Source organism: Puma concolor, chromosome E1, assembly GCF_028749965.1.
Source record: "Puma concolor isolate L17-30 chromosome E1, mPumCon1.1.hap2, whole genome shotgun sequence".
In the NCBI taxonomy this organism is placed as follows: domain Eukaryota; kingdom Metazoa; phylum Chordata; class Mammalia; order Carnivora; family Felidae; genus Puma; species Puma concolor.
Window position 1 is genome coordinate 35,291,087 of NC_141680.1, and position 27,987 is coordinate 35,319,073.

At 42.4% G+C, this 27,987-nt stretch overlaps 1 protein-coding gene across 2 annotated transcripts in view; it reads left to right on the forward strand.

Annotated features, from left to right (window-relative positions):
• CA10 (carbonic anhydrase 10 (inactive)) overlaps positions 1-27,987 on the forward strand; it is a 489,815-nt gene that overhangs the window by 10,648 nt on the left and 451,180 nt on the right. The window lies entirely within an intron of this gene.

Sequence of the window (27,987 nt, forward strand, 5' to 3'; positions counted from 1 at the left end):
GAGTCAACATATTCCCCTTCCGCTGCCCCCTCTTCCTACCACACACAGCTACCTTTCACCCTCAAGGAAAACAGTTTTGATGGCAGCATGTATTGAGTGAGCATAGGCCATTCTTCCTCTGTGAGGTTGGGATAATAATGAATGCTTCATGGGATTCTTGAAATGAACAAAAAAGGGACATATCTGAGGGAGGGCTCTGCCCCCCACCCCTAGCGTTTAACGTGTCAGTTCATTCATTAACAAATGTTAGTGAATGCCTCCTTTGAGGGAGGCACTCGGCCAGGCAATGTAGTGAACAAATCAGTCGTGATCTTTGCCCTTATAGAATGTATGGTAGGTGATACATAAATATTGTGGGTTTTTCCCCCCATTGTTCAACCCAGTGCCTTGCATTTAGTAGATGATCAATAATGAATGATTGGATTATTACATAAATGAGTAACAAGGAGTGGGGTTAGAATGGTTTTCTTGCTTTTGTGGGAGAGTGGGAGATAAGATGTGAGGCCAGGAGGGAGGAGAGATGAAGAAGATCTCTGTTGGCTGCCCTTTGGCTTCTACCGCATGGGGGTCTTTGAGCGTGCGGAGCTGACTGGAACCTTCCCAGGGAGCCATATATTTGATAGCTTCCTATTTTCTTCTCAGACTGAACTCATCTCTGCATTTGACAAACCCACTGTTAGCTGTTTACAATGTATTTTGGCTCCTTTGTGTTGATTCCACACTGTAACACCTGCATCAGGAAGACTGAGGATCAGCGGATGTGTTGTTGTTCCTTTCTCCGTGTCGTCTCTGTTCCCGTTAAAGGAGTTTGCTTAGGATATGGCATGTGCTTGTTGGATTCCAGTTTGTGAGAAGCCAGCACTTGAGAAAGCTCACTGCCCTATAGCATTGCACTAGAGTGCTTTGGGGGAAAAAGCCCACCCAGTCTTTAGTCTGGGTGCAGACTAATACAGAAAATGACTCTGGTTCCTAAGGTGTTTCCAGTCTTGTATCAGAGACCTTGACTTCTCCCTCTGGCCTCTGTAACTGAACCACTAGTTCTTACCAGCGGGGAGACTCGGGCCCAGAAATGGAAAGAACTGGCTGCACATTCCGCTTAGAATCTTCTAGGTGATCTCCACAGCTGCGGGGAAATGCTCAGTTGGATGGTTTGTTGTGGTCAGTTTGCTTGTTAATTTAATTTCGAAAAAAAAAATTAGGGCCCCTAATTTTAAAAAGGCCCCTCCTATTAACTTCTCCGTAGATATATGGAGATTATACTAGTAGTTAGAAAGCGAGGCATCTATGAGTAATCAGTCGGCTTCTGCTGTATGGCCCGGGTGTGAACAGGAATGTCACTGGATGGCTGACTCTTATAATCACCGTGATGATAGCAGCTCTAAGTCCCAGAGGCTCAAATCCCGGTAGAATGACATATAAAGTAGTGAAGTCATTATTTTTTGTGTCTGTAATAGACTCCATCCCTGTTTTTCCACCGTGTTGAAGATGTTCTGTGCGGTCTTTGAAGGGCTGTGCTGTGGCTAAGTGAGAGTCCTATGCATTTTAATTGCATGGGTTGGTGCACCCCCCCTCCCTTTTCTTTCCTCCTGCTCTTAGAACTGCTGAAATTACGGCTTGACTGAGCCAGGTAAAGTCTTGTAATGTGCCCCATCTGAAGGTAAGATGTGCTGAACAAATTAATGAATGAGAGTTGTGTTTGTGCATTTGCTGTTTGGGCTGAAGGCGTGTTCAACTGAAACGCTCCTCCTTGATCAGGGTTCCTTGCAAGTTGGGGACTGTGTGTGCAGGTTTTCAGCGTCACAGACGTGAGTGATGGTGGAAGTCACTGAGTTCCTTTTAATGCAAAATCACAGCATCAAAGGAAATTGCAAAAAACGAATGGATTCCTTATAGACTAGGTTTTTATTTACCAAAGTTTGCAATTACAGCATTTTCAACCTTAAATATTTATAGTTTTTTTTTAACTCTACATTGTATCTGAAGTATTTCCCTGTTTGCTTCCTCACTATGTTAGTTCAGGAAATCCTAGACTTTGTGACAGATAAACACCAAAATCTTGGTGACCTAACACAATAGAAGCTTACTTCCTGCTCACATTAATTGGCCGTTGGTGTCAATGCGTGTGAGTGCACGTGCATATATAAGGTGCATATGGCCATGGTGAGGGGGGAGGGGTGGAAGGGAAGGAATCTTGTCTTTGTGGTGACTTGGAAGTCTCCAGGCTGACAGAGGCTCTGCTCTCTCTAGGGTAGGGTTTCCAATGCTGTCCTAGGTCAGTATCAGCAAATGGAGCAGAAGGAGAAGGATCGTGGGAGAGGTTTTATGGGCTTAGCAGGAAAGCTGTGTGCATCACTTATGGTCAGACACATGGCCCCATCTTATTGCCAAAGAGCTTGGGAATTGCACCCTAGCCTTGTGTCCAGGAGCAGAGGGACAGCAGTTTGGCGAACCATTAGTTGGTGTCTGTCGCTTTAATGTTCAGGACTTTCTTTACAATAGTTCCATGTAACTTATTCATCTAAAATAGCATCATTTATATTTATCTTTTTCCCTGTTTTTGAGATCTAGGTTTCTACATTTGGCCATTTTGGGGGGGCATATGTCTTGTTTTGTTTTGTTTTTGGTCTGTAGAGATATTTTTTTAAGTTCTTATTTAAATTCTAGTTAGTTAGCATTTAAATTCTAGTTAGTAATATTAGCTTCAGGTATACAGTATAGTGATTCAATGCTTCCGTACAATACCCAGTGCTCATCATAACACCTGTTTCTTACCCCCATCACCTGTTTCTCCCACCTCCCCCTCCCACCTCTCATCGGTTTGTTTTGTATGATTAAGACTCTGTTTCTTAGTTTGCCTCTCTCTCTCTTTTTTTTCCCTTTTGCTCATTCGTTTTGTTTCTGAAATTCTATTTATGAGTTAAATCATATGGTGTTTGTCTTTCTCTGACTGACTTATTTTGCCTAGCATAATACTCTCTAGTCCCATCCACATCGTTGCAAATAGCAAGGTTTCATTCTCTTTGGTGGCTGAGTAATATTCTGTTTTATATATATATACGTATATACGTATATATATGTATGTATATATGTATATACGTATATACATATATGTATATGTAAACAAAACGTATATATATATATATATATATATATCCTATATATCACATCTTTTTTTATCCATTCATCTATCAGTGGACACTTGGGCTGTTTCTGTAATTTGGCTATTGTTGATAATGCTGCTATAAACATCAGGGTGCATGTATCCCTTTGAATTAATGTTTCTGTATTCTTTGGGTAAACACCTACTCGTTCAGTTGCTGAATCATAGGATAGTTCTACTTTTAACTTTTTTTTTTTTAATTTTTTTTTTTCAACGTTTATTTATTTTTGGGACAGAGAGAGACAGAGCATGAACGGGGGAGGGGCAGAGAGAGAGGGAGACACAGAATCGGAAGCAGGCTCCAGGCTCTGAGCCATCAGCCCAGAGCCTGACGCGGGGCTCGAACTCACGGACCGCGAGATCGTGACCTGGCTGAAGTTGGACGCTTAACGGACTGCGCCACCCAGGCGCCCCTACTTTTAACTTTTTGAGGAACCTCCATACTGTTTTCCAGAGTGGCTGCACCAGTTTGCATTCCCACCAACAGGGCAAGACGGTTCCTTTTTCTCCACGTGCTCATCAGCACTTGTTTCTTGTGCTTATTTTAGCCACTCGGACAGGTATGAAGTGACATCTCACTGTGGTTTTGGTTTGTATTTCCCTGATGATGAGTAATGTGGAACATCTTTTCATGTGTCTGTTAGCCATCCGTATATCTTCTTTGGAAAATGTCTATTTGTGTCTTCTGCATACTTTTCAATTGTTCTTTTGGTGTTGCGTTTTGTAAGTTCTTTATATATTTTGGATACTAACCCTTTATCAGATATGTCATTTGCCAATATCTTCTCCCATTGCTTAGGTTGCCTTTTAGTTTTATTAATTATTTTTGTCTCTTTGTAGAAGCTTTTTATTTTGATGAAGTTCCAGTAGTTTATTTTGGCTTTTATGTCCCTTGCCTCAAGAGACATATCTAGAAGGTGGTTGCTATAACTGATGTCAAAGAGGCATAGATATTTATTTATATTGAATTATTTCTTTAAAATCATCCCTGTATTGTGATAAATGGATAAAACAGTATGAAGTTCTTTGTGGTTTGGCCATATTACATCTTTAAGTAATGCACAACCTTTTTATAAGTCTCCAGAAGTACGCCTAAATTCCTTGAGAAAGTCAACAAGTATGTAGAACAGTGATTAAACTTTCAAAAATCCTTTCAACAGTGGCCCACCCCAGAAACTATTAGACAAAACCCAAATAGCTTTGGTATTCAAAATGTTGTTCTGCTCAATAAGTCAGATCAGACACAGGAAACCATGGTTAAGAACAAGCAAATCACTATCCTAAATCCAGAATTTTGAGACTTTTTAAAAACAATGTTTATTTATTTATTTTGAGAGAGAGAGCGCGTGTGAGAGAGTGCGTGTGTGCATGTGTGTGTGAACAGGAAAGGGGCAGAGAGAGAGAGGGACAGAGAGAGAATCCCAAGCAGGCTGTGCACTGTCAGTGTGGGCTCGATTCCATGAACGGCGAGACGTTAACCGAGCTGAAATCAAGAGTTGGACACTTAATGGACTGAGCCACCCAGGCGCCTCCAGAATTTTGAGACTTCTGGAATATTGTTCTAATAACATATTTCTATAAATTGTACAGAAGAACATATCAGGTGGATGGCAGCAAAGATTAATGGGACGGAAGTTAGAAAATGTTGATGTGAGTGCTGCTACCAGCTCTGTGGTCTGGGCGAAGTCGTTTTACCGGCCTGGGCCCCAGTTTTTTCCATTTAAACAGGGACATTGGACAGGTAATTTCTAGGTCCCTTTCCAACTCGGAATTTTATAATGTTAAGAGGCTTTTACCGAGAGTTATCCAAGTTTACTGTCCAGTTGTCCAGTGATGCTAAACTTTCCCAGTTTGGGAAACGTTAAGGCAGAAAAATTGCAGGAAGAACTTTCATGACAGTGAGTAGGCGGGAAAGTGGCCAATGATTTCAAAGATGGACAAGTATAAGACAAGGGGTGATAAGAGAATAGCCTGAACTATGCTTGTAGAAAGATGACCTTATAGCCCTCTAGTGAGACCCTTGGAAAGACTCAAGTGGGCATCATTCCTTCATAAAAGCATATACTGAAAACCATGTGGTCCATATATTGGAGTCTTAGAATTTCACGTCTTGTTTTGTGACCTTGGGAAGTCACTTAAAGTCTCTAAGTAATCCTCAGTATCCTCTTTCATAGACTGGAAGCAGTAACATCTATAACATCAGTTAAGAGAGACTGAAATTTTAAAACGCAGCCTAGTGCTTAGCACGTAGGATATACTTGATAAATGGTTTCGTATTGTTATGGCTGAAGCTAGAAGAACAAAAGATGTTGGGCAAAATTAGGAAGGAATTTGGCAATATCATGTAAAACATGGGGATTAAATGAGCCAATTCATGTGAAAGTGTTTAGCACAATGCCTGCACATAACATATAATCAGTTGAGGTTGGTTGAATCTGATTCACCAGGGGAAAGCTAGGATGTTTGGGGAATATTTTAAAGGTAATAAGAAAGAAGACAATCATGTCTTTTTCATAAAATGATCTTCAGAGGCAATCTACTGAGTCTGGCTCACATTTTTTTTAATAATTAAAAAAATGTGTATTTAATGCCACGTCCTTTTCATTCTACAACTAGGGTTTAGACTTATCAAGGCCTGTATATAGGTATATGATCTCATGGAATCCAGTAAATATTTGGCCTTGAGATTGGTGGCATAAACAAATCCCTGAGTCAGGAATTTGCTCATAGGTTTTCTTGCTTGATGTAAATGTTGGCTTATTGGCCAGAGCAATAAAGAAATGAGGTATTAGGATCTAATCCATTTATGATAAAAGATATAATATTTACATCTTCTAAAACTATCCCTTGCTCGTTTTTTACTGGAATTTGGTTATTCTGTTTTCTTTTCATTACTCAGTCTTGCCAGGTTCCCCAACCACTAATTTATGCAGATGGTAACCTTAACTATGTTTTTTCAACAAATTTGCAACATGAAATGATAGTTCTGATTTATGCTTCATAGCCACTCGAGAGAATGATTTTTAAAATGATAATTAAATGCTGAGCTATTCCTGGGATTGCGACATGGTTCCCTTTCAAATATATCTGATCTGAGAATTTCAGCAAAAGGCATAAAAGAAAAACTAACAAGAAATTTGACAGATGACAAAGGCTGTCTTGATGTTAAGTAAAGAGAAGCAAACTGTGACCTAAGCATGTGTGTCTCTAGGGAGCCAGCTTGGGAGCTTTTCTGAGTGTTTGGGTGTTTTTGTGGGATTCTCCCCACCACCCCCCTCCCCCAGTCACGTTGGTAGGGGCTGGATTACAATGGAGAATGTGCAGATTAATGGCCTGTTGGGGCTAATCCACTAAACCCCTACTCCTGTTTCTCTTAAATTGATTGAGTTTCGAGGAGCTGATGATACACCCACACCTGATACTAGAGCCCCGTGAATTAATGAGACCTGCTAGCTTAAAGTGCACATAAGCAAGAATCACTGACTTTATGGGACATACCTCCTTTTTGCACTAGGAAATTCTTTTATTAATTGCATTTAGTTCCCAATGTGTTGTTTCATAACCTTTTTTTCTGAGACTATTTTTACATGATTACATTTAAAAATTATAACCCTAATATAACCCAATTTTTAAGAGAAGACTAGAAGAGGAAACAGATTACCTATAATCCCATAACCTGAAAGTAACTATTATGAATAGTTTGTTCTCCTGTAAAATTTTATTTATAAGTGGTTTTAGTTACTTGAAATTTTATTCCACTATTCTGTTTGAGCAAGAGGCACATGAGATAAATGCATGGTTTGTGTGCATTAAAGCAGGTCCTGCCTAACATGTAGACCAAACCAATATGAAAATAATTATGTACGTGGATGGATAGATGTGGGATTGATGAAAATCACAATTTCATGCTAAATTAGTGAACTCACATCAGATGAACTTTGAACAGAATTTAAATTTCTAAATCTTCAATTATGAATCTGTTGCTCTTGAAGAAAATAATTAGGAAGATAAAAAGATGAGACATGCAATCATAGTATTGGGGATTTTTTGAGTAGGAAACATTTGGAAGAGACAATTTAGAAATGAGGTTTTAAAAAATACATCATTTAACTATTAAAACACAGAAATATGTTTGAATGCACCGGGAAACTATTTGAGAGAGTGATTTTAAAGCTTACAGACAGACAGACAGACCTAGGTTTAAACCCACACACTGCCTCTTCCAACCTGGAAGGCTTTGGGGATGTTGACTTCTCCTGCATCTGTTTTCTAATCTGTAATATGGGGATAAAAAGAACCACCTCAGTGATTTTTTTATGTGTGTTAAATGGCATTATGAAAGTAAAGCATTTAGTGTGTCGTTATTGGCCATATAATAATGGCTTAATAAAGGTGGCTCATTAGTAACATCATGTTCATTACATGGGAGATGAGGCCGGTCACGTGGTCTTTGAAAAGGAGGAGGATTCTTTGAGTTACCTCCTTTGTAAGGAACATTGCAGTAGAAGTTCAGAAACTTCATACCCCCCGCTGACTCTACAAGAGTTCACACTGTTAAAACCGATGTTTAAAAGTCGTCTGTAATACTCCGTAAACACCTTTCCAGCTTTGCTCCAACTTGGCTGCTCTCTATTCCTCGAATGCATTTGGCCCATCCTTACCTGTGCTGTTGTTCGTGTTGTGTTTCCCCACCTGGTTTTCAACCACCTGAATCTTGCCCATGTCACATGTTCAGCCGGAGGGCTCCTTCTCTGTGAAGGCTGTTGTGATCCCGCAAGTTGGAAGTCCTCTCTTGGTTCTTTACACCCCATTGGCTCTTCCAGTCTTCAGTGCGACTCATCACTGACCTGACTTGCTTCCTCTGTCAGATGGAAAACTCACCGTGGTCAAGAATTGTCTAGTCTGCTTGTGTGTTCTGTTCTCACTCCTAGCACAGCATGCTGGTTGGGTGGGTTTTACTCCCCAGTCTGTAGTGATAATTGCAAGATTATTTGCAGATATGCTGAGTAGTGTTTGTTGACTTAAGTTGTATTACCTCTTTCTGCCTAGTCCCTCTTAGAGATACTACCACTTAGGACAAGGCTCAGCACACAAGGGCCTCTGGGCCAAATCTGGCTTGCCGCCTTGCATTGTAAAGGAAGTTTTCTTGGAACACAGCCATGCTTGTTCATTCATTTGTCTCTGGCTGTTTTTATACAGCAACGGACTTGAGTAGCTGCAACAGAGACTCTGTTCCCTGAAATGCCTGAAATGTTTAGTGTTTGGCCCTTTACAGGAAAAGTTTGCAACCCCTTAATGCAAACAATTAATTTGAATACTTCCTAACAGGTAGAATAAGAAACCAGGTGCCCAGGCAATCTGTTTTTTTCAATGAAAGATTAAATTATATACAAAATGTTAAAAAAAAAAGTTTTTAAAGCCTTGAGGTTTTTGAACGACAGGATTATCTTGACTTCCGTAGGTATCTTGGCAGTCTCTACCACCCCCAGGGGGTTCCTTAAGCACCTACCACTGTCAGAAACCAAAAAGGAACTCTTATTTTGTGCTGAGTTGGATTTGTAAAGCCTTCTTTACTGTCAGAGGAGCTTGGAGTAGCTGTGGCCCTGCCCAGACAAACATTCTGAGGGGAAGCCACTGTCCCCTAAGGGATGGTTCTTGCCGGGGATGGCAGCTTGGCAGGGAAGGAGCAAGCTTTCTGTGAGCACCTTCTGCCGCCAGTCCTTTGAAAAAATAACCCTCCTCTTTAGGGAATGTGAAGGTCAGACCACATTCAGAAATAAGAACATCACCTGGAAAGGCAAGCAATTTTAGGAATGACAACCTGAAAAATCAAACCTTTCCCCCTGATGATTGAGACAGGCCAGACACATAACCTGAGCCATGATCAGTTTCTGCACTTGGACGGGAGCATTTTCTCCCAAATAACAAGCCAAATGAGTTCTGCTGGGCTCTGGGAGATGGTTGCCGTCCTCCCTGGACAGATGGGGAAATTGAAGTCAAGATGCAGAGGCTTAGCCTGGCCACAGAGGGAGTGGGTTCTGGCATTCCCAGCTCTTCGACCTGACATTTGCACTGAGAAGCCACTAAAGCAGATTTCAGAATGTTGCTTGACACAGGCTCTTTGGGACTCTAGAGCAGGGCTTGGCAAACAGTGGCCCACAGACCAAAGCCAGCCTGCTGGCTGTTTTTATAAAGCCGGGAGCTAAAAATGATTTTTACATTTTTAAATGAATTCGATAAAAACAAAAGAAGGAGAAGATTTCATGAAACGTGAAAAATATACAAAACCACATTCTGATCCATAAATAAAATTGTATCAAAATCCGGCTACACCCATTCATTTATATATTAGCTACCTATCCTCTGTGGCTGCCTCTGCATTACAATAGCAGACCTGAGCCTATAGTATTAGAGCCTGTATGTAGCCTTCAAAGACTAAAATACTCTCTGGCCCTTCACAGAAAAAAATCTTGCCAACCCCTGCTCTAGTGTGCCTATAACGTAATAATTAAAATCAACTTTACCAAAGTGTACTGTATATAAAATGTACTCATTTGTTTTATTTTATTTAAAAAATTTTAATGTGTATTTATTTTTGAGAGAGAGAGAGACAGACAGAATCTGAAGCAGGCTTCAGGCTCTGAGCTGTCAGCACAGAGCCCGATGTGGGGCTCGGACTCGTGAACCGCGAGATCATGACACGAGCTGAAGTGGGATGCTTAACTGCTGAGCCTCCCAGGCGCCTGTAAAATGCACTCATTTTAACTCTGCTGTTTGGTGCGTTTAGGGAAGGAATATAGTTACGTAACCACCACAACCATCAAGCTACAGAACATTTCAATCATCCCCGTAATTTCCTTGTGCCCCTTTCGAGTCATTCCTCTCTGAGTTCATCCTTGAACTCAAGCAACTGCAGATCTGATCTCTGCCAATAGCATCAGCTTTTAAATGTCTGTTTCCTGAGCATTTGAGAACACTAGAGACCACAAGAAGGTGGTGGTTGGGGATGTGTGAAAACAAGTTGATTTTATTCTTCCGTGTGAAAATGCCTTAACTGTCTACAAAGACTCACTCCAGACAACTCCTTCACTGTTTGTAGCTAACAGGCATGGTGCAAAGAGCTCTCCGCCTATCGTCTCATTTATTGGTTTTACCTTTATAAGGGAGTGCTTGCCCATCTCCCATTTTATTGATCAGGGCAACCAGGCTAACTTGCTGAAGGACATACAGCTGATAGGATGTAGCTTAAGATTTGAACTCTGATATGTCTGGATCCAGAGCTTGAGCTCAGTGGCATCCCATACACTTACTCAGTATTGTCTGCAAACCTGCTTGGAGGTGTCAGCACTTGATAGAGAAAGCTCAGAGAGTTAAGTGACCATTCCCAAGTCACCCAGCTACTCACTGCCAGAGTCAGGATTTGAACTGCTAACGGCAAGCAAAGGGCAGAGAGCAGAGAGCAATCGAAAAAAATGTTATTTTGAAAGATCAAAATCCCCCGTCCTACAAAGGGGTGAACTAAGAGCCCCGGGTGAGCATGCTGTAGATAATGCAGGGGTGAGGGTGGCGGTGGGTGAGAGGAAGTCTTAAGCCAGATGTACTTTTGTTTTCTAAACTAATGGATATTCCAAGACTATGTAATTTAATATAAATAAGTAATGGTGGTAAAGCATTTTGAAAAACACTGAAGGGTACATCCATGCTGACCAACATTAATAATCAAAATCTCTTCCTGTTCCATTACAAACAGCATTATATCTACCTCGGAAGAGGTGAAAAGAGCATAGTCTCAGAGTCCAGCTACGTAGAGTATTCCCTTTCGGTCCTCCTCCTCACCCCTTCTATGATAAACAATGGTGCCGTTTACCAACCCCTAGTTAGAATGATGTCACAGCATTTCTTCAGAGCCCTTTTACTAAGTACTCGGCCCTTAAAAGGCACCCCAAACAATTCTTTGTTGTCCCCATTTTCTAGGAACACTCCCAGCCTCTCTTCAGGCTCTCCTTATAACCTAAGACCGGAGGCTGTGTCCACTTGAGGTTCTTAGTTTGAAATAACAGAACCCTTTTCAGACTCAGGCAAGCAGACAAGATGTTCATTAAAGCATTTGAGGTGCTCAGAATCTATGAGTGAGCCAAAGAATTGGACTTGGAGGGTAGACTTACAAGAATATACTATAGGATTGTTCTAGAAAGCACTCCTCCTCTTGCCACTACTGGGCAGAGATAGTCAGATACCTTCACTGATGTGGAGGGGTCACTAGGCACCACTGGTGGCCATAGAGCTGGACACTTTTGCCATCAGCATCACCAGAAAATGGATGCTCCTTCCTCATACTGCTAACTTCAGAACTGAAGAGTCTGGCATCCCAGATTGGCCAGCTTCAGTCACATGCCTATGCTTTATTAAAAGCAAAGTTGAGGATTCTGCCTGGGCAGGATTGAACACTAAAGGCAGGAAGTACTCCAAACACAGTGGATTGGTTGGGTGGGTTGAATAATGACCCCCACCAAAGTTGTCCACATCCTAATCTTGGGAGCCTGTGTATGTGTTACCATATACAGTAGAAGGGACTTTGCATATATGACCAAGTTAAGGATCTTGAGATAGGGAGATTTTCCTGGATTATCCAGGCAGGCTCAGTGTAATCACAAGAGTCCCTATAAGAGAGAGGCAGGAAGATCAGAGCCAGGAAAAGGAGATGTGATAACAGAAGCAGAGGTTGAAGTGATCTACTTTGAAGAAGGAGTAAGGGGGCTGTAGGCTATACAATGCAGAAGGTCTCCAGTGGTTGGAAAGGCCCTGGAAAGGCTCCCCTGGGAGCCTCGACAACTAACACAGGCCTGTTGACACCTTGATCTTGGCCCCATAACACTCATTTCGGACTTCTGAGCTCCAGAAATATTAAGATAATAAATTTGCATTCCTTAAAGCCAGTAAGTAGTAATTTGTTACAGCAGCAATAGGAAACTAGTACACATCATAAACGCATTCAAAAGGTGGTAGGAGATTAGAAAGCATGACAGATGTCCAGCACAGCACCACAGAAGGAAGGCTAGAAAGATAGTTTCCCCACATCCTATTCATAGGTCACATCTCTCCATTTTTTTGAGAGCGTTTCACCAGAATCCTGAAGCTAGGTTGGGTGAACAAGTTGAGTAATTGCTTGTGATTATTCATCTTGTTCCCCTACTTTATTCATTCCGTGATTTACTCAGCAAATGTCCCGTTCATTAAATTAACATTTACTGGAGCTAAGTGCCAAGAACTGTGAAAGATGTTATGGTCATAAAAGCAAATACAAGAATAAGACTTTGAGCTAACATTTGAGATGCTCATAGACACTGGATTAAGTTTAACCAATTTTCAGTCGTCTCTACATATCAAATCCCACTAAAAACTTACATTAAGGTGGTTTTGAAGAATGGGAATTAGGATGTCCTAGTGACTTCAGAAGAGGAGCCCCAACAATTTATGGATAAGACATCATAATTGGAATAACTAATTTAAAAAAAAACAGTAATGCCTAGGGGCGCCTGGGTGATTCAGTGGGTTAAGCATCTGACTTCGGCTTAGGTTGTGATTTTGTGGTCCGTGGGTTTGAGCCCTGCGTCGGGCTCTGTGCTGACAGCTCAGAGCCTAGAGCCTGCTTTGGATTCTGCATCTCCCTCTCTCTCTGCCCCTTCCCCTGCTTGTGCTCTGTTTCTCTCTCTCAAAAATAAATAAACATTAAAAAAAATGCCTATTTATAACAGTAGTCAACTCCGAGTGCTGTCTCTGTGTTAAAGGTAATACTAAGTATTTTATATGCGTTATTTTCATATAATTATAGAAACTCCAGGAGTTGTGGACAATTACCATCCCCATTTTACAGATGAGGAAACTGAGGCTCAGGGCTTAGGACCAAATTCACATTGCTAGCTTAACAGAGCTGGGATTTGAACCTTGGGTCTTCTGATTCCTGGGCGCATGTATCTGGCTGTTCTGCCTGCTTTTGTGCCAAGCACTAGGTTAAGGGCTAGAGAGTCACATGTGTAAGAGAAAAAAATGCCCAGAGAAGTGAACCTCGAAATTTAGTAAGTAAAATGAGCTACGGAAATGCAGACAAAGAATTATTTAGCATTCTAAGGTGACTGCTTTTAAAGGAGAAAACCCTCATTTGGATACATAATTTCTGGTCCGTTTGGTTAAAGATCATATTATTTTCCTATTGAGATAGGAGCCACTCCTATATTTCTTTCACTGATTAAGATACAAAATGCACTCTCCTGGATTATTTCAATTTTAAAATCATACTCCATAAGGAATATACATGAATCATACTCTTTCTGTTTTCCTCCCCCCCACCCCCATAGTTGTATGCTAAGGTAAATGGTTTGGCTGGTGTTATTGTCTGCATTAATACCCTGGAAGCTTCTTGCTGGAAAGTGTAATGGTCAAGGATGTAACCCTCTTAACACCTTGTTCTATGCTGGATGTCTCCTTCTGCAATGGCTTATCAAGCACCCACGCATAAAATGTTAAGGCTGGGTTAGACTGTGAACAAGAACACAGGTTTCACTTATCATTCCCAGGTTGAGTAGATAAGGTACGTAAGGTCTCTTGACTACAGAGCCAAGGGCTACGTCTTACCCAAATGGCGCCCAAGTGTTCTCCTCCTTGAGGTCTGAGAGCTGCTGTTAGCTGAGTTACTGCTCAGCAGTCCTGTTGACAGATGGTGTGCCTTGCTCATTAAATCAGAATCCTCCCCACTCCAAGGGCCCCAGGCATGTTGGGAGACAGACTTGATGGTGTTTTCTAATGCTGAATGGTCTACAGCTCAAGAGCGTGAAGATAAATATTCTACTTCATTGTGCATCCACTAACTTAAGCCTTACTGGGTCTATTCCCTTCACTTTGACAGGGCACATTTAGAAAAGTGAAATGAAGTGCTTTTAGGCACCCAGCTCCTCCATCCATCACTTTGTCTTGTACTTTACAAGCTTGGCCCTTTTCTCTGAGACTTGTCTTTGCCCAGTGCTTTGTATCAATTACATACAATATCCTGAACCAAAAAGAGACCTTCCTAGTCCAGAGTTCAGGGCTTACCTTTGTCTTTGAGCCCGTGTTGTGCAAGTCTTGTTTCTTTGGAGAGCTTGTTGGAGGAAAAGAGAACAACCCATGTGAAGAGGAAACCTGATATAAACCAGCGTGATTCCAACACAGGTAATAAGTCTGATTCTAGAACAACCAGGTTAGCAAGTTGTGTGTTTACCCTAAGAGCAATGGGAGGCTGCGAGGGGGTCACATGATCGCATTTGAGTTTTAAGAAGACCTCTCTGGCTGTAGGATAGAGAATTGACTGGCAGCAAAGATGGGTGAGGGAGACAGGTAATCTTGAGAGGGGCAGTCAGGAGACCCTGGTGGCAGTCTGAGAGATGGAGGTCAGCAGATCAAGGTGGTGGTGGATATGGAGAGCAGTGTAGAGAATCAGGAGCTGTTTAGGACATGGGCCAACAGAGCATAGTGAATTGCATATGGTGGGCATGAGGGAGAATGGCGGGTCAGAACAAGACCCAAGTTTCTGGCTTGTGAACTGGGTGGATGACAGTGTCATTCATGAAGCTAGGGCACAGTGGCAAAGGGGAACCATGATGCATAGCAGACACTCTGCATTGAGTTACAGAGAATAGCAAGACACCTTGAAGGGGAGAAGGTGATGTAGAGTTGGGGGAGGGGGAGAAAAGGAAATAACAACATGAGAAAGAGAAGACAGTGTCCCCTCTCAGAGAGTAGAGCAGGGCATAAGAACAAACAGATCTACTGTGACTACAATTTTAAACTAATATTGGCGACTCCACTGTTGCTAGCTGCTATTGATTGCTTAGGATATATCTAAACCTTAAATAGGCTTCACTTCTTACAAAAACCATGTTGATAGGCATCATTCATCACCCCAATATAGCTGAACAGACTGAGGCGCAGAGATATTAGGTAGTTTAGTTGGAGTGAGAAAGCTAGCAAATAGCCAAGCCATGATTTGAACCTAAGTTTGTTTGGCTCTAAAGAAGAAACTCATAACTTCTAGGGGAACACCGTTACCCCGAGGGACAAATAAACAGGTGCGGAGTTGGAATGATGTAAGTTAAGAAAAAAAGTACTGAGATAATGAAGAGTCGGATAGGAGGTCATTTTAAGAATATTTCTTGGAGGAGTTGGGGTCTGCTGGTTTTGAATGAGGCCATAGATGCCAAATCTCTGGGCGCAAGAACATTAATTTGAAGTAGGGAGCAAATAAATGAGATTAATAACATGTAGGGTGAAGAGGGCATTGGAGACAGCTTTTTCAAATATCATTCTGCTTTATAACTTCTGATTATGCTACTTTGCCCATGAGGTAAATACTCAGTTTGGTACACATGACTCTTAGGACATGCTGAGCTACGTTTATGGACTCACTTCCTGCCACCCCTCCATGCACCCTGTACTTAACAGCCATAAAAGGTCTTTCTTCACTCCCTTCCTCCTTCCTTCTGTGGTTCCTTCCTTCCTGTTTTTCCTTTATTCATTCTTTTTCACGCATTTCCTCAGGTATCATAAATGGACTACCCACTGTGTGCCAGGAACTATACTAAGTCTTGGGAGGGTCTTGTGGGTAGAAAGATGGACATCCTCAAGGAGATCGTGCGTGGCCGCAGTGCACAGACTTCATAACCCATTATTGTAGACTTTGAAATATGCTATTAACAAATGGTGAGAACAGAGACCAAAAGAGAGTGTGGCTTTGCCTGAAGGAGATGATCTCTGAACCAGGGTTAAGAGCACATAGAAGTCTGTCAGATGCATAGAGGAGGGGGCTTTTCAGGCAGAGGAAATAACGTGCCTGAAAAAGCAGCAGGTATTTGGAGAATGGAAAACAGTGTTCCCAATTGTCGACTTGAGCCATTTCTGAGATGTGGCCATTATGTTTTTCCCCTTGTTCCCAACCTTTGTATTTCTCTCCCCAAATCCTGGGGCCTCTTCTTCCACTGTCTTCTGTTTCTGCTTCCTTTCACCTCTTTGCTGACTCGGAATTAAACTCTTCATTTCAGATCTCTGACAGTTTCTCCCCTGCTTTGCTAACCACTTTAAAAAATAGACATTTAAAAGCCTTCTGTGGGTCTCCCGCTATGTTATGGCTCTCGTGCTGTGTGAATCGACGCTCCCTGCCCGGAGGACGTGGGCCCCACCGCTGGGGCCCCGGAGGCTCTGAGGCTTGCAGTCAAGTCTCGCACCATGGGCTGTGCCCACTGACAGCTTGGTTTCCGCTTCCCAGGGTCAGTCACCTGCTGTGCACCTGCCTTCAGCAAAGGGCACGGCACCAGACTGCTGGCTCACCAACGGGGTGAGGCCCAGATAGGGCCGTGAGGCAGCCCCGTGCAGCATGGAACAGGTCCAGACCCACTCCCAGCTTTTCCTTACCTGCATTGTCATGTGATCCTCAGTGCAAGCTCATTCTGCCCGTGGTTCTCTATTCCTGAGCAGAGGTAGGGCTGATTTAGGCTGTTCCACCCCATCTTGATTGGGCTCTGCCCCAAGATACCCTTGCTGCTGTCTTGCTCCAGTCCTATGCCTCAGGTGACCCATGAGATTTCACCTATGCCTGGCACCAAATCCTGTATGTGGCCTGGTCCTGACTCGGGGACCTTTTCCCTGTACCCAGGGCTTGAATTTCTATAGGCATTACACAGGGACCTTGGAATCCCTAGGCTTAGGGTCCAGTGCCCTCCTGAAATTTGGCTCTACTACCTGTGGCTAGGCTCTCTAGAGCCCCAAGGACTCAGGTGGCCAGAGCCCCAGAAAAAGATGCTGAATTCTGAATATCCACTGTGCCTCGTTCCCTTGCTGTGTCCCATATAGAAGTCAGGAACCCAGATACCAGATATTGTTCTCCCTTCTAATTATTATGAATAATACAGCAGTTAATGCACGTGGAGCATCTACTCTGCCCATTACTGTGCTGAGCACTTGAGAAGAATTAACTCCAGGAGAAAAGTGTTCCATGGTGCTGGGATTCCAGCTCAGCAGCCTTGCCCTAAACCCCATCTTCTTAAGCAGGATGCATTTCACTGTCTGCCTCAACTGGACCCTGACCTCTCGTTGTCATGCTTCGTGCCTCTCTAGCCAAACCAGCTTTCAATAGCAGCTTCCTCTGGGTCAGCTTTCTCCAAGGCTTTCATAGCTCTGTGGGCAAATCTTGCTCCAGTGTGAGCCCTTCCTCCGCAATTAGACAACGACCAATTAAGTAAGGCGCAAGGGAGTCCTGAAATGATTGTAAAGTGGACTTAGGGACACTGAAATGGCAGCTAATATCAACTTGTATACCAAGTAGCCAATGAGTATTTATTGTGCAATATCTCTGCTTTTGGTACTATCGTGGGATTGCATGGAAGAGGGGTCTCTGTGGTTAAGCCCATAGACTCCAGGACCAGACTGCTCAGACTTGAAAACTTACTTTACCACATTGATATCCACGTGACCTTGAGCAAGTTATTTATTCCCTCCATGCCTCAGTATTCTCATCTGCAAAATGGAGATAATCGTAGTACCTCTCTCTTAGGGTTCTTATAAAGATTAAATGAGTTAATTCATGTAGTGTTAAATAAGTATTTGCTATATTGATGATGGTGATTACAGAGAATATGGCAATATGGTACCTGTTTCAAGAAGCTTTTTGGTCTGTTAGGGCAGACTTCAAATCACATGAAACAAAGTGAGACAATGTATAATTAAATATTAGTTTGGAAAATGGATATGAGATATCTAATGAGGTTCTCAATAATTATTGGGGAGAATTGGGAAAGGCATTATGGAGGAGGAACTTGACTGTGGCTTTCAGCCTGAGTAGGCTGAAGAGAGGCCAAGGGGAAAGTGATGGTCTAGTCTTACTGACATGAGGGCTGCTTCCTTGCATAGAGCACTGATGGTCCGATGTGGGAATCAGCCCTAGGACAGATCCAGGGTACGATACCCATGAAGGCCATGGTCAGATTCAGCATGGAGGGCATTCAGTCATATGGGAATGTACAGGAAGAAATGTTATGAGATTGAATAGTATGTCTTTCATTTAAAATATTAAGTTTCTACTGTGTTTGAGGTACTGTGTTTTTGAAACATTGGTGAAGGCAGAGGTGACTCAGCCATGCATCTTTCGTTCCAGAAGCTAATGGTCGAAAAGATAAGATAAATACTATTGACAAATAACTAACACGAGGCAGAAAGCAGCGCCTGACATAAGGGAGGTGGAGATAGAGAGCCTTAGCGGGGAGTGATTGTTTGCTGTGGAGCCTGGTGGCTCACAGTCTCAGAACCCACATTGGAACTACCTAGCCCAGGTCCACGTTTCTACACTATGGGATGTATGTTGTGACCCTGAATGGTAGGTACATTTGACTGTGTCCTCATCTGTGAACTGTGGATCAGAAGGCACCTACATAACGGAACTATCTCGCGGACCGACTGACATAGTGCATGCAAACTGTGCCGATAAATGATAGTTGCTGCTAATTCTGGTGGACTGTGTCATTAGGGTCACATCCCAGGGGAATATAAAGCCACAGGATGTCTGATACCAGAGACCTAAGGTCAGCGGAAGATGGAATAAAAGAGCAAAGTAACAACGGAGGAATTCACGCTAGTGTAATAGAAGAGAAAGAATTGTTGCTGGGCTCAACCCCTTCCACTGCTTCAGGATTTACCCGTTGAATGTTTGTATGTAACTCCCAGAGGGCTAGAGAGCCCTCTTCTCCTTCCCCACCTGCTTCCTCCCTGAACAGCATAGTGATGCCCCCTAATGGGAGTGGAGCTAGTTGGTGAGGGTGTAAACGGAGATTCCATTATTGGAGAGCAAGTCTGCAGTGTCCGTTAAACTTTAAATGAAGAAAAGAAGGCGAATATCCCCGAAGCCACGGGTCCACCTCTCCGCGAACACCCTGGAGCAGAATGCACACACGGGCAGTGGGAGCCATATACCAGGTATTCAGTGTTGCACAGTTTGAACATAAAGACCTTGCTGTGTGGCTGGATCCCCGGACACAGGTGAAGAAACAAAGTTGCTGGACAGTAGGTACAGTGCACTCTTCATATAAAAACCAGTGTGTATGTCTGTAAACACGTATTAACAGGTCTACAAAGGCTACACAGTGAAATTATGATGGCAGAGGGGAGGAGAGAAGAGAAACCTGAGCCTTATAAGTGCTGTCAGAATTACTGGGAGACGTAGTCCCATTTTATTGTATAATTACAAACAGACAGCACGTAAGTAATACAAGGAAGCTTCAGTTGTCTACCCACATTTGCCACATCTTCACCTCACTCCTGTGTCCCTTCCAAAATGGTGGATGTCAGGTTCTTTGGCAAATGCAATGTAAAAAAAAGCGTGGTTTCGTTTATTCTCATGCACTATCCCCTTTAAAGCTAGTAAAAAAAAAAAAAAGAGTGTGTTGCCATTTTTTAAAAATTTTGCAAACAGTTGCAAAATTAAATTTGGCTCCTAAGTTTCATGGGGAATGATTTAATGTTCTCCCACACGTCGTTGGCATGCACATATGTCCTAAATAAAAATGAGCTACACAGAAGTATAAATAACGTTTATGTGAGATGGACAGTCCCGCTTAGCTTGTTTTCCCAGATGAGCATGAAAATGCCCATTTAAAATTTACATTTAGACAGGAAAATTACCATTATCTCAATAGTATGAGGAAAAATAATAATTCTAGAGGTCGATGCCTTCAAATGCACAGCAGCCAACACATGACTTTTGCAACCATGCAGGTACGTTAACTAAACGTTCAGATGCAGAACTGAGCCGTCAGTCAGACATTTGTTCATTTTCAAATATCTAGATGACTGATGCATTTCTTTTTTATTCATGTATTGGCTGCTAGAGAGAGTAAATAGAGACCACATTACTTCAAAATTAATAATTATAATAGCATATACTTGGTGTGTTTTCAAAACTGCATTCCTGTTTCTACCGACCAGAACCTCACAGAAACCCTGCTCGTTTATTTAGAGCAAATATTATTGACACCATTGTATAAACTGACACTGAGTTTCAGAGAGATTTAATAGGTTTGTCCAGGTTAGCACAGGCAGTATCATAGCCATGCTTTTGCTCACAGCACGTATCCCTAACACGCGTAACATTGTGTATTTGTCTTTTTTGTTTTGATCTGACACCCCCACTAGAATGAAAATTTTATGAGGGCAGGGGCTTTGCCTGTTCTCTTCATTGCCTGGAATAGTGCTGGGCACAAAGATAGAAAGTACTCTATAAATACCTATTGAGTGAACGGATGAATGAATGAATGGGACCTGAGACTGAGCCAGCACTGAGTTCAGCATTCGTTACACCACAACATTTACCCCCAAACCTTTTAGTGATGATTATAAAGATAGGGAGGCATCTCCAATAAGGAACATCAAGGAGGATCTGGTTATAGACTCTCCTCTGGGACAGACATGGTATATATCAAAGAAGAAAAAAATCAGGGGTGACGTTGGGGGAGTTGGTCAAAGAGTACTTATCACGGTGAGGAGGTAGCAAGGTGCAAGGAGGAGGGCCACCAATTCTGACTCTGGACACCTTCCTGGAGGAAGTGACAACTCAGCTGAAAGATTGAGTTGGAATTCTCCCAGCAAAGGGGAAGAGAAAGCAGGGAGCCTGTATGTGCAGGGGCTTACGGCAGAGATAGCCAGTGATGTGTATGTGCAAACTGAAGGTTGTTCAGTGTAGAAAGGGAATAGTGTGAGAGAGCATGTGAAGTGCAGGAAGATAGAAGGCTGAAGATGTAAGTAAGAGCCAGATCACAGAGGGCCTTAGCAGGCCATGTGGAATGAAAGCTCAGACTTTATCCCGAGAGCTGCGGAGAGCTACTTGAATGATACGGTGTTGTAGGTACAGAGCAGAGCAGGCCTCACCCGGAAAGTTTCTTAAGTCTTGCTTATGCAGGCTCTAGAAGGATGAATAGGAGTTTGCCAGGTGAGCAGGATAGGATAGATGTGAGGATCCTGCAAGGTCGGCATGATTGGGGCACTGTGTGAGTCATGGGGAGTGATGGAAAAGGAGCTGGGAAGTCAGTCCAAATTATGAGAATCTTGTGAATCATGCTAAAGAATTACTATTTGATTCCGTAGGCAGAGAAAGATACAGGGTTCTCCAGTATCTTCTGGACCTTTCTGTATGACTTGTTATGCCACTTCTTACATTAGGCTCTAATTGACTGCATGCTATATATAAGGCTGAAGTTCTTGGTGACATAGGAGAATCCTGTACTCATTTGAAGGTAGTGGTAAAAGGCTTGCCTTGGGAAAAGAAAGCCTTGTTCTGAATCCTGGATATATCACTTACTGAGATCTGGGGCCAATGCACTTAACTTCTGTGACTCTCAGTTTTGCCAATGAGAAAATGGGACCAATTTCCAATTGCTCTGCCAGCTTCGTGGGATTGTTGTGAGGGCCAGCCAAAAAAAAAAAAAAAAACAAAAAACCAAAAAAAAAAACGTGTAAAAAACTGTCTAAGCTGGACTGAACTGTGTGTGTGGTAGGGGGTGGGGTGAAATAGAGGAGGGTAAGTACAGATTAGAGGAGGCAAGCTCAGCTGTTGGAGAGCCAGGAAGTACAGGAAGGAGCCACACAGTTAAAAGGAAGAAATTAAGAGGGTGTGACAGGGTGGGAAAACAGCCCAAACAAGAGGCTGGAGAGTCCATGGGAAACAAATGAAAGGGGAAGAGTCTATGGGATAAGGTCATTGGTTTGTTAGTCATTAGGTGTGAATAAATAGATATGTTCCATACTGTCTTTTGATGATTGTTCTTGATGACATGCCTTTTTTAAATGTTTATTTTATTTTTGAGAGAGAGCGCAAGCGAGCAGGGGAGGGGAGGGGCAGAGAGAGAGGGAGAGAGAGAATCCCAAGCAGGCTCCACTCTGGCAGCACAGAGCTCCACGCAGGGATTGAACTCAAGAACCGTGAGATCATGACCTGACTGGAAATGAGGAGTCCGCTGCTTAACCAACTGAGCCACCCAGGTGCCCCTCCAAGAAGCCTTTTTTAAAAAAGGGGCCCAAGGCTATGCTTCCATGGAAGGCCTGTGAAGGCAGACTTCTCCAATCCTGATGCCTCTTGAAGTGCATTCATATGTTAAAACAACGGCAGTGAAATAAGAACTCAACTCGTTCATTCATTTATTCAGTAAATACTTACTGACTGTGCCCTGGGAGAGAGCCTCTGCCAGATACTGGGACACAGGGATGGACTCAGGGAGCTTACAGTCTAGCAGGTAATCTTGAAAAGTATCTGGAAATGTCATATTCTTAAGGAAAGATATCAAGCTTCAGTCAATGGCCTTTAGCCCCTCGCCCTGCTTACCATATATCCAGGAGCCTTCTGTTCATGAATTCTTGCTCAGAAGTTTATTATTCTAGTAGGAATCTTCCCCCACCACTGATTTGTTTTCAGTACGACAGTGGTTCTTCCTTGGGAGCCCTCAGGCCTCAAGAAGACCAGGAATTTGGTAATGAGATCTGGATCCTTTTTCAACTTTTAAATGGAAACACCACATGAGTTTTAAACAAATGGTCTGTAATCGTATTGCTAGAACACCAAACTGTTTTTCTTTGCACATGTTTGTTATCTTTTTATAAACCTAAGGGAAAATGTAGCATACATACTAGTTTTTATGTCACTCATTTTAATTAATAGTTCATCGTAACCGTTTTTGAGAATTCCCCAAATTTTGAAATATCTGAGAAAAAGCTTGACATCCTTGATGAAGCCACACAGGCTAACCTGAAGGTCAGGTATTTCTGTCTTTGGTCAGCCTGGCAGTCACAGACTGTCTCTCACCCATTAGAAGATGAGGCTGGCAGCTGTAGATGTGTTGGCCTATTAAAATGGTGGACAGAGGTATTGATAATGTATTAATAAATATCCAGGAAAATAAACCGTTTTTTAAAACTCCAGACTTGACTGGGGAGGGGGGGTAGAAATAATGTCTTTAGTGGTGCAAAGACCAAATTACTGATGAAAAAGGACTTTGCAGGGGCGCCTGGGTGGCTCAGTCTGTTAAGCAATCCGACTCTTGGTTTCGGCTCAGGTCATGATCTCATAGTTCTTGCATTTGAGCCCCAAGTCAGGCTCTGCGCTGACAGTGCTGGGCTTGCCTAGAATTCTCGCTGTCTTTCTTTGTCTGTCCCTCCCCCACTTGTGTTGTCTCTGTCTGTCTCAAAACAAATAAACTTTTTTAAAAAATTCAAAAAATAAAAAGGGCTTTGCCAAACAAGACCCATCATGTAACAGAAATGGGCAAATTAATGTTAAATTGGGGGGCTTTCCAATAATAATTTCTCTTGAATCTAATCCATGGCATTTGAACCCAAGGGGAGTGGTTAACCTGTTTAATAATGCTTAAGTAGAAACTGGCCTCTGTGCTACTGTACTAATTCTGGGTAGCTGTGTTCCAGAAGGCTGTATCAGAAGTCAGTACCCTTGCTTTTCCTAGTGATATGAGGATTCTCAGTCATTTGGAGAAGGACAGAGATGAGGGTAAGCTAAGTGAGGCACTTGCCTGGGGTGCAAATCAAAGGGAGGGGGTACCAAAACCACAGAAATCAAGCCAAGTTCTACCTTAATGAAGTATTTTTAAGAAATCAAAATTGGCACAGGAAGGAAAAAAAAACCCACAATGGATGAAATAATCCAAATTTTTAATAAAGATAGGATCAGCATTACTGATTTTTCCTTTTGTCTTAGGCTGTGAAAATGGTTCATCATGGCACTATTGAATTTTCTTCTTATTTAAAATTTGGATATTATGTTCCCAATGGAGTTTTTGCATTAACTTTGATTTTTAAAAATATTGCATTGAAATATTATTCAGCTCAGTGGCTGAGTTCTACCTCACCTGCCTCACTCCATCACCGTAGTTAGTCCCCAGCATCTGTGAAGTTCTTCATACAGATCTGACTTGGAAGCGCGTTGTCTGGTGTTTTGACTTTTTCTTACTCTTCTCCCTGTCCAAGCCATCTTAACACCTACTTGGGTAGTTCCGATTGAAGTTGCAAAAAGTGCTATTTGCTATGGAATAAAAGGCAGTAGGAAGCATATTTGTGGAAGAGATTTCGGCCTGCAGATCCCAGTGCTGGCATAGTAATTGTTACATCCTCAGACATGCACTAGAGGTCAGGGAGGAGTGAGAAGGTCAAGGCTCTTCAGTGACCAGCTTTTTGCCTACAGGCTCCTGGAGGCCTTTGGATGAGAGGGCAGCACAGGTGTGTAGTAGGGGCAAGAGTGTTGCCAGGGAAACGCAACTTGGACTCTGAGTTCTGAGCTGCCAGTTGTGGTAGACCTGGTGCCATAACAGTGGCTAGAAATTAATACCCAACATTTTATTTTGCCTGTACATACAGTGTGTGTGTGTGTGTGTGTGTGTGTGTGTGTGTGTGTGTAACATAGCCAAGAATGCCCTCAATTTTTTCCCTTGATGTGATTGCTGGAGGATGCCACCAAGAAGCTACAATTGTTCCTTCTCCACGAAGGTCTCTTTCTAAAGAGAATTGTGCAATGGGTTCATAGCTTCGCATACCTAAGCTCTGCAGAGTGATTTAGATAAGAGTTACTCAGCATTTTTGTTGTGTACACACGCTGTGGGTCGGGCTTTATTTTATGTTCGAATCAGCAGTATATTCTAGAGGCAGTGTCCCCTGTCACTTGTGTCTTCTCCCCATGTTAATGCCGGTGAGTAGATTTGCCGATTATAGCAGAATTGAGAGGAGCTCTGAATGTCTACCTTGTTTTCTCATGTTGTCAAACCAGCTGAACAAGAGGTAATGTGGAGAAGGTGAATCCTTTGAGAGTGCCTGGAAGAAACTCATTATGGCCTTTGCCATAATGTCTGAAGAACAGTTGATGACCCAGCCTTTTGAGGATACTTGCCATAAAGAAACACTAACAGTACTTGAGTGGATTAGATGCCGAACCACAAATGCAAAATGTTGAAACCAGTCAGATTCTTGGAGCCATAGCTGGTGATGGGGGAAGGTCTCAACAGGACAGTGGAAGATATCCAGGTAGACATGCAGTCATCACCCGAGTGGTCCTGCCATAGAAAAGATCCCGAGAGCGAGAAGAACATAGCATTGGAGGGACCCAGCAGCAGGAGGGGGCCTGGATGTAAGACTGCATCCAGGTCTAAGAATGACTGACACGGGTCAACACAAAGGGCACCCAACAGAGAAAATGGGGTACGTTGAACTCAGGATAGGTGGAATAAGAAAGTTAGAATCAAGTTACTAAAATTAAGTCCTCTGGGTGGAACCAGGGTTGGAGAAAGATACACACAGGGCCAGAAAGAGGGCTACCAAATCAACTCTGACTTGATTGTCCCCCTTTGTAGGGCCTGTGTTCATTCCAGAGAAGGAGGGAGGACTGCCCCTCTGGCTGGAAGGTTAAGTAACAAAGACAATGACAAGGGTATGGCAGCTTATACTTATTAGGCTGTCTGTACCAGGGATGGTTTTAAAAGGCCCACATGTACAAATTCACTTGACCCTACTGACACACTGTGAATTCAGTAGTATCATCCTCCCCATTGGGGTAAGCACCTTGCTCAAGATTAAAGTAGCAGACCTGGGGCTTGAACTAAGACACTTTGCTTTTGTAGCCACATTCTTCACCACTGTGCTATAGAGTTTATGTAAGCATGTCATCGAAACACTCAAATTACAACTTCAGTGGTTCAAAAGAAATGGAGATCTGAGTATGTGGTTAAACTGGAATTTGGTGACAGGTCTGGGAATAAACACCTTTCCCAAACTGAGAAATAAGGATGCCTACAGTGAATTGGTAAATGCAGTAGAGAAGTTTCATCCATGAGACTTGCTCACAGGTTTCAGCTTGGTCTTTCTAGAACATTCTAGAATTCAGCCACCCATGCTCATTCATGCTGACTCTGGGGAGGTGCTCCCCTGAGTTCTACATTCCTTCAGCTTTTGGGTCTTTTGACACTGTTCAGGGCTTGGTCTTTCTAGAACGTTCTAGAATTCAGCCACACATGCTCATTCATGCTGACTCTGGGGAGGCGCTCCCCTGAGTTCTGCTGTGTTCCTTCAGCATTTGGGTCTTCTAACACTGTTCAGGACGCCATCGCATCTTCCCTCACCTAAAGCCCCTCTGTATAATGCATCTTGATTTCTATCTACACCACTTGGTCCAACCTATGCCAAAAACATTCCAATGGAAGTTAGAAAACAGTGTTCAGTGGCTCCTTCACACACGTTGTTAGCTGGGGAAGCTAGTTAATTAATGTTCATTTTAAACTAAAACACCTTAAATTACTCACTTGAAATGTAAATACGTATTTAACTTTGGCATTTCATCTTCTTTGAGTAGGAGGAAGTAGGAGGGCCATTCTCTCCTGTTTTGGATTTCAAATTCACATGTCATGTGGATCTTATTCTCTTCTAAAGTTTCTATAATGTTCACTGTCTAAAGAAAGCATTTAGCAACTAATTCCTTATTATGTGGCAATATATTTTCTGTTGTTGTTTTGTACCGTCATTGAACTCATTAATTGCTATTTAGCTTTTCATGGGCTTGTCTTGTCTTCCCAAAGGAAGTACTAACTCCTAGGACAGGAGTTAAAACTCATGGGTTTTTCCTGTGGTCCCCAGGGCAGTACCTTGCGCATCTGGGTATCAGTGTAATTTTTTTACTTCCCAACACTGATCTTTTTATTATTGAAAACTTCCAGAAGGAGAGGTAGAAAGAAAATGAGAGAAAGAGAGAGAGAGAGAAAGGTGTCACAGAAGAGCAGGAGAGAAAAAGAGAGGAAGGAGTCATCTACTCGTCCATCTGTGTTTTTCAAGGAGATGGGTTTTTCACAACTGGTACTAAGTTTACCTCCTCCTTTGCATCCCTGCTTTACAGAGGCGGGGCCCTCTGTGCATCTTGAGCAGCTAATCTGTACATGCTAATAAACTCTCTTAGGAATTGGGGGTTGGTGTTTTAAGCCATAGTCCCTTGATTATACAATATCTTTAGAGCCCCTGACTGATTTTAAAGGTGAGAAGAGAGGCTATTAGTTGGGAAAGCAAACTGTTATTTTATCAGTTGTCAGACTGGTGATTGAATATTTTAGTAGCAGACAGAGGAAGGAGGTTTCAAATCTCTGCATGAGCTTTGGACTGGATGCCTCTTATGGAAATAAACTGAAGAAAGGGAAAAAAATTATTTCCTCTCTGAATGGCTGTTATGGAATACCTAGAGGGTGATCCATTTGCATTCATAGTAAGTTGTGTCTGAAAGAAATTCCAAATTTCTGCATGAGAAAAGGAAGCAAGGTGTCTAGGTGGTCTTTTGGGCAGAAGAGCCAATGACATATCTGGGGAGAAGGAGGAGGTTTGATCTTGCTGTTTATAATAACAGTGGCCACCAGTTATTGATTCTCATTAATATATATGCTAGACACTGTTCTAGGTGTCTTGAAAGTTTTAATTCATTCTTTATATCAACTCTATGTGGTAGGTAGTGTTCGTTTCCTCATGATGAGACTGAGGAACTTGCTTAAGGTAACACAATGAATAAGTAAGTGATAGAGTTTAATCCCAAGAAGTCTGACGGTAGAGCAAGGATTCAGCAAACATTTTCTGGAAAGGGCCAAATAGTGAATATATTTTTGGCATTGTGGGCCAAGATGGCCTCACCTCCTTAGCTCTTCTGTTGTAGAGTAAAAACAGTCTAGAGAATATGTAAATGAATGGGTATCACTGTGTTCCAATAAAACTTGATTTACAAAAACAGACAAAGG